The 8,181-nt window shown below is 39.7% G+C and overlaps 1 non-coding gene across 1 annotated transcript; it reads left to right on the forward strand.

Moving 5' to 3' along the window:
- Window positions 1-249: 249 nt before the first annotated feature.
- Window positions 250-356, forward strand: LOC141626064 (small nucleolar RNA R71). Its single transcript, XR_012535792.1, has one exon. It is a non-coding gene; the product is annotated as a small nucleolar RNA R71 (small nucleolar RNA).
- Window positions 357-8,181: the final 7,825 nt, after the last annotated feature.

Consider the following 8,181-nt stretch of genomic DNA (forward strand, 5'->3'; position numbering starts at 1 on the left):
TTGATGGTATCAATGTGAGCACTAAGTTGAGCACCCAATTGAGTAATAGAGTTCACTTCATGCTTTCCTCCTCTAGTAGCCTTGCGAGGTCTACTATATTGTGAATTATGGACCGCCATTTCCTCAATCTTGTTCCAAGTTTGATTATCGTCAACTTCGGTGAACATACCTTTTGATCCCATGTTGAGAATGTTTCTTGAGTCTTCATAAAGAGCATTCCAAAATAGTTGTACCAAGAACCACTCGCTAAGTCCATGATGAGGAAATGAGTGACATATTCCTTTGAATCGCTCCCAAGCTTCATACAAGGATTCTTCATCTCTTTGCTTAAAGCCCGTAATTTGAGCTCTTAGCATGTTAGTCTTTTCCGGTGGGTAGAACTTTTTGTAGAAAGCTAGAGCCAATTTCTTCCAAGAGTCAATTCCGAGAGTAGCCTTATCAAGGCCTTTTAACCATTGTTTTGCGGTGCCAATTAGAGAAAAAGGAAATAAGACCCATCGAATTTGCTCTTGAGTTACACCGGTTTGAGAAATCGCATCACAATAGTCACAAAAAGTATCCATGTGAGAGTGAGGGTCTTCACTAAGCATCCCCCCAAATTGGCTTCTTTCGACTAATTGGATAAATGTGGATTTGGCAATGAAATTTCCGGTTAAGTGTTGTGGTGTGGGAGTACCATTGGGTAGGTTCTCCTCGGTTGGTAGGGAATGTGATGAAAATTTAGGCATTGTGGGTTGATTTTGTGTTGGATTTTGTGTTGGGTTCTCCTCACCTTCTCTTGAAAAAGGGTTGACGAACTCAATAGCGTTTGGTTGAATATCTACAACCTCACCAATACCTCTCAAAGTTCTTCTAGCAAGTCTTCTATTGTTTGTCAAAGTCCTTTCAATTTCGTGATCAAAGGGTAACAAGTTACCTTGTGATCTTCTAGACATGCAAAATATCAAACAACTTGAAAATAATTAGAACAAACCTTGAGGAGTTTTACTTCCCCAAGGCAAAGAAAGACACAACTAATAACAATCTAAGAAAATCTAAATCAAGTTAACACCGTCCTCGGCAACGGCGCCATTTTTTGGTCGGTATTCCTCTTTGAAGGTTTAGTTTTCGGTAGTTGTCGTTAGGAGCACCTAGACCAAAACAATATTTATAACTCCACAAACAACTCTACTATTAGTAAAGAGGCAAGTAAAGGCCGGATCCCAAGGGTCGGGAATTGAAGTGAGATTTTCAATTGCAACTAGCGGTGTCTAGGGGTGTCACAATTTGGGGTTTGAATAGAAGATCACTAAACTAAATAGCAATGAAAGTAAACAAGCAAGATGATTAAAAAGGGGTGTAAACAATTGCTAAAAGGCACTAGGGTGTCATGGGGTCATAGGGGATTCATGGGAATTGATCATACAAACATATTCTCAAATTATAAGCAAGCAATTATTGTTGTGATGGACCGAGTTGGTTTATATCTTACAATCCTAGGAAAGTTTGGGTCCCGGAGCCGAATCGATTAGATTGTACAACACCTACAAGTCGACTTAATCTTCCCTACTCAACTATATGCATGGTCTAATGAGACTCGAGTTGGTTTATGTCTTACAAGTCTCATTGAAAAGATAGGTGATGGGTAAAAAATGCAAGGATTCATAGGCTCGCATTTCATAAAACATAACATGTGCATTAGTTGAGATCACAACAAGCAAGCAAATAAACTATGAAAACATATTAATTTAAGCATGAATCATCCCCCATGTTGGTTTCCCCTAATTACCCATTAACCCTAGCTAAGAAAACTACTCACTCATTATCATGTTGAACATGCTAGCAAGGTTGTGAATCATACCAACAAAGTAAAACATGATGAATAAATGAAGATAATTAACAATAATTAAAAAGGGATTAAGAGAATTATACCTACTAATGATTCCAATAATAAAGCAAAGAATAATAGAAGTACTTGATGATTGATTGGAAGGTTGTCAATCTCCCAATAATAACCCAAATAATCTTCAATTACCCAAAATGAAAGATGAACAAAAGAAAGATTAAGGAAATGAGATTTGTATTAAGACTTGATTAAAAGTTGATTACAAGTTTAAAGAGAGATTAGATTGATATAAACTACACTAGAGATTGCTAAGAAGAACATGATTATCTAATTAGACTAATGGGGTATTTATAGTGGGGATTAGGTACACAAATTAGGGTTTATTAAGGGCTTATATGACGATTAAGTCCTTGAGGAAACGCAACTCTCAAAAAAATATGCGAGTCTCCATTTTGCTAGTCTTTCCCGAGGTATGCGCATCCTTCATAGAACAAGTAGAAGACGGATTAGCTGTCACACAATCCGAGCGTCCAGGGCACGAGACGAGCGGATTGTGGGTCTTTTGGACGAGCGGATTTGTGGGGTGGACGGGCGGATTGTGGTGGTTTTGGATGAGCGTCTTTCTGAGGAAGACGCTTGGATTCCTTCTCTTGGACGGGCGGATTGTGGGCAATCCGCTCGGATTGTTGATCAGCTTCTTCCTTTCTTCCTTTTTCTTCATACAATCGTTGAGGATTTCCTCGGGGATGCAAGGATATTTTCTCATCATTGCCCATCTACTACAATATGTACAAAGGCCTTCTAGTCTTGTCTTCTCTTTGATGCTTGGTCATTTAATTCAATCAATTTAGCTCCATTTTGCCATGAAAATGCAAGGTTTGCACTCCTTTCCTACCAAGGGATCAAAACCTCAAAGAATATGTAAAACAAAGGACTAAAGACAATAAATGACCCAAATATGCACTAAAAAGCATGGGAACAAGGGTAATTCGGGGACTAAATATACTCAAATAATGGTCACATCAGGTTCGTTTGCTTGTTGTTGTCTTTGAGTGGGAGGTGGGACTTGATTTGCTTGACTTGCGCTTCCGGGTACTAGATAGATGGTACTCGGGAAAGAGAACCCCTTCTTGGTGAAATTATCGTCAAACCCTCCGTAGGAAGGATTAGAGGGTTGCTTCCCTTAATCAACCATTTAATTTTCCGCTCATAGCCCTCATAGGCTATCCAATGATGATGTTGAAAAAGGAGCATTTCATTAATCTTAGTATTACCCGGAAGGTGCACATAAGAGTTATTGTTGTTGAAGTTGGGGTTGAAGAACTTTGAAAGTCTCGTCACTAGGCCTTCATTGACGATATGTTTCATCCCACTATCATTCCCGTTTCTAAACCGCGCCTATCTTTCAAGTAGCACCAATAGGGCATTGAACTTATAACCACTTTTTCCTTGGATTTTCAAGTAAGACTCCAAAGGGTTTTGAATATATGAATCGATAAGTAAACCGAATGATAGGGTTTTGAATATATGAAGCCGAGCAATCATTGATTCTTGACAAATCTCGGCCCGTTAAGGCTCGCCAAAGGGGCTCTACACTATAATTTCGAGGCTTTGAAGATTGAGTAGGTGACACATCTAGTCCTAGAACATCCGCGAACTCCACTAGGGTCATCATCCTTTCTAATTCAAATGGCAAGTGACAAGCCTTTCCATAGACTAACTTGTAAGGTGAAGTTCCTATGGGTGTCTTATAAGCCTTCCTATAAGCTGAAAGAGAGTCATCAAGCTTCGTGCTCCAATCCTTACGAATTTTATTGATAACCTTCTCAAGAATTCGTTTGATCTCTATATTTGAGATTTTGACTGGACCACTTATTTGAGGGTGATATCCCAAGCCGGTCCTATGTTGAACACCATACTTTGTCAAGAGAGATGCAAGTTTCTTCTCATGGAAATGTGATTCACTATCACTTATAATCGCTCTAGGAACTCCAAATCTTGGGAAGATTACTTTCTTTAAGAGCTTGGTCACCGTTTTTGCATCATCGGTTGGGGTAGCAATTACTTCTACCCACTTGGACACGTAATCAACGACAACTAGAATGTATTTGTTGCCTTGATATGATACAAAGGGACCTTGGTAATCAATTCCCCAAACATCAAAGATTTCAGCCTCCAAAATGCCTCGTCGTGGCATCTCATTCCTCCAAGATATGTTGTCGGTTCTTTGGCAAGGGTCACAATGCATGATGAACTCCCTAGCATCTTCAAACAAGGTGGGCCAATAGAAGCCTGATTGTAGGACTTTGGCAACCGTCCTCCTAGCTCCATGGTGTCCTCTATATGGGGATGAGTGGCAACCTTCCAAAACTCCTTGCACTTCCCATTGCGGTACACACTTGCGGTAGAGACCATCACTACATGATTTTTAGAGGTTGGGATCATCCCAAAAGTATCTCTTTACTTCGAACAAGAACCTATTTCATTGATTGTAGTTCAATTTCGAAGGTAGGACTCCTCCTACAATGTAGTTTGCAAAATCGGCAAACCGTGGTGTTGAATGCTTCTTAAGTTGTGTGTGGATGGCCATTAGAACATCATCGGGAAAGGAATCATTGATTGGTGTATCTTCATCTTTGTTGTCAAATCGATTTCGTGACAAGTGATCCGCTACTACATTTTCAGCTCCTTTCTTGTCTCTTATCTCTAAGTCAAATTCTTGGAGTAACAATATCCACCTCAACAAGCGTGGCTTCGATTCTTTCTTCACCAAGAGATGTCTAAGAGCACGGTGGTCCGAAAATATAATAACCTTCGATCCAAGTAGGTAGGAGTGGAACTTGTCCAAAGCATACACTATAGCAAGAAGTTCCTTTTCCGTGGTATCATAGTTGACTTATGATGCATCAAGGGTCTTGCTTATATAGTATATAACATGTAAATCTTTCCCAACTCGTTGGCCAAGAACCGCACCAACGACATAGTTACTTGCATCACACATTATCTCAAAAGGTAACTCCCAATTTGGGGGTTGAATGATTGGTGCCGAAATTAGAGCCTCCTTGATCCTATCAAAAGCTTCAACACACTTATGAGTAAATTGGAACGGGCCATCCTTAAGCAAAAGTTGACTGGGGGGTTTTGCAATTTTAGAAAAATCTTTTATGAATCGTTGGTAAAACCCCGCATGACCGAGAAAACTCCGCACCCCTTTGACATTCACAGGTGGCGGTAATTTCTCTATCAACTTCAACTTTGGCCTTGTCAGCCTCGATGCCCTTTTCCGTGATCAAATGACCTAAGACAATGCCTTCATTGACCATGAAATTACACTTTTTCAATTAAAAACAAGTCTAACATCTTCACATTTTTGCAAGACAAGAGATAAATTATGCAAACAAGAATCAAAGTCTTTCCCATAAACACTAAAATCATCCATATAAACCTCCATTATGGTTTCTAAGTAATCGGAAAAGACACTTATCATGCAACGTTGAAAGGTAGCGGGAGCATTGCATAGCCTAAAGGGCATTCTCCTATATGCAAATGTCCGTATGGGCAAGTGAAGGTGGTCTTATGTTGGTCATCTGGGTGTATCGGGATTTGGAAGAATCCCGAGTACCAGTCAAGGTAGCAAAAGAATTTGTTAGAGGCAAGCCTCTCAAGCATTTGATCAATGAATGGAAGGGGGAAATGATCCTTTCTTATTGCGGAATTCAAATTACGATAATCAATACACATTCGCCAACCGGTGATCTTCCTTGTGGGTATTAGCTCGTTCTTGTTGTTTTTTTACTACCGTGGTACCTCCTTTCTTGGTACCACTTGAACGGGGCTAACCCGCAAGGAATCCGATATGGGGTAGATGATTCCCGCATCAAGCAATTTCATAACCTCCGCTTTGAAAATTTCTTGCATGTGGGGGTTTAGTCTCCTTTGTCCTTGGATGGTAAGTCTATGGTCTTCCTCTAGATGAATCCTATGCATGCAAAAGTTGGGGCTTATTCCCTTAAGGTCATCTAGACTATAACCTATAGCCTTTTCGTGTTCTTTCAACACACCAAGCAAACTTTCCAATTGACCATCATTAAGTTTTTCATTGACAATCACGGGTTTGGTTTTAGACTCATCAAGGTAAGAATACGTCAAATTAGGGGGAAGGGGTTTTAGAGATGGTGTTTGTACCTCAACCTCTACCTTTGATGGTTCATTGAGAATAGTTTCCACCTCCATTATGCTTTCCACCTCTATCACACTTTCTACTCGCATTGCTTGTTCCACCTTGATGGGTTGTGATGATTCTTTGAGGATGCTATCTATCCTCATGGATTTCTCATAGGTGAGCTCTTTGTTGGCTAGAGCGGCCTCAAGGAGATCTACGTCTAATGCCCAATGTTTACCGTTGGCCTCACTTGCTTCCAAGGCCTCCAATGCTTCCAAAGGGTCTTTGATGAGAGTAGAACTTGGATGGTCCTCTACACAACAATCTATAAGGTCCATATTGTAATTTAAACTAAAAGAAAAATGTGAGAAGTACCTTGAGAAAATGTTTTCCCCCAAGGCAAAGAAAGACACAACTAAAAGCAAAGATTGATAACAATTCAATTGAACACCGTCCCCGGCAACGACGGCATTTTTGATTCAGTTTAAAACTTTGTCGTCTAAGCTAACCAATCAAAATAATATTTATAATCTAAACAAACTACTCTTAGTAGAGTGGTGAGTAAAGGTCGGATCCCAAGGGACGGGTATTGGATTAAATTATCGATTGCAAGTAGCTATGTCTTAGGGTGTCACAACTTAGTTTGGATTGAGATGGTTATCTAAACTACTAGGCAAGTGAAACAAAGTAAGTAAAGTAAATGAGAATGTAAACAATTGATAAAAGGTACTAAGGTGTCATGGGTTTATAGGGGATTCATGGTGGAGATAATACAAACATGTTTACATAGTTGCAAGCAAATTATTGTTGTAGTGAAATCGAGTTAGTTTATGTCTTACAATTCCTAGGGAGATTTGGGTCCCGGAGTCGAGTCGGTCAAGACTGTACAACACCTACAAGTCGATTTAGTTTCTTCTTATTCAATTATATGCATGGTCTAACAAGCCTTGACTTAGTTTATATCTTTCAAGTCTTGTTGAATGGATAAGATATTCATGCAAGGTTGTCAATCAAGCAATTAATCAAGCATAACATGTGCATAAGTTGAAACTACAACATGCAAGCAATCTTATGAAAGCAGATTAGATTAAGTATGGATCTACTCCCATGTTTTAATTCCCCTAATCCCCCCTTAACCCTAGCTAGGAGACTACTCACTCATGATCATGGTAGACATGCTAATAGGGGTGTCAATCCTATTAACAAGTCCAAACCTGATGAATGATTAGGATAATTAAACAATAATTAAGCAAGGAATAAAGAAATTGTACCAAACTTATGATGAACAAATGGAAGGAAAGAATAATAGAAGAAAACTTGATTGATGAATGAAGAGTTGTCAATTCTTCAATAAACCCCAAATAATCTTCCAATTCCTCAACTAGATCGAAGAATTATTCAAAAATAATTAAGGAAGGACTAATAAGTAATTAAGCTAATTGATTTCTAATCTACTCTAATGACTTGATGCTCATCTCCTAATACAATGGAGTATTTATACTAATTACAAGTATTAGGGTAACTAAGGCCTTAAATGACGATTAAGTCCCTAAGATGAAGATTAACGCCTTGCAAGTCCCATGAGGAGTCCCACGACCCGCCTATTTTGGACGCTCGTGCTGCTTCAGGATTCGCCCGTCCTGTCGTTGGGACGCCTGGATTTAGCCTTGGGTCGCCCGACTTGAAGTCGGGACGCCTGGATTGTTGTACAACTTGGCTTCTCTTCTTCTTGACTGCCTCAAGATCCGTGGGGATCATTGAGGAGTCATGGGGGTCTTTATCATTGCCCATTTTACTTGGTTTGTTAACTTAGGCCTTTAGTAATTGTATCCTCTTTGTTGCTTGGTTGTTAGGTGCGATCAATTTATCTCCGCTTTTGTTTCCATATGCGCAAGGCTTAGCATCCTCCCCTACAAAGGGCACTAAAACCTCATAGAATGTGCAAAATAGGGAACATAAGATAGAAACGACCCTAATAAGTACTAGAAAGCATGGAAACGAGGCTAGTTAGGGGACTAAATGTGCGCAAATATGAGCCACATCACCAAGCACGTCAACTGGGGGCTCGATCAATCGCAGTCTCTCCATCAGCCAAACCAGCAAAAGGGACAAGCATTAGCATCCATTTGTCTTGCGTTACCCACGGCCGGAAAAAAAAAAAAGAAAAAAAACAAAAAAAAGGAAAAAAAAAACG

The sequence above is a fragment of the Silene latifolia genome, chromosome X, assembly GCF_048544455.1.
Source record: "Silene latifolia isolate original U9 population chromosome X, ASM4854445v1, whole genome shotgun sequence".
In the NCBI taxonomy this organism is placed as follows: Eukaryota; Viridiplantae; Streptophyta; class Magnoliopsida; order Caryophyllales; family Caryophyllaceae; genus Silene; species Silene latifolia.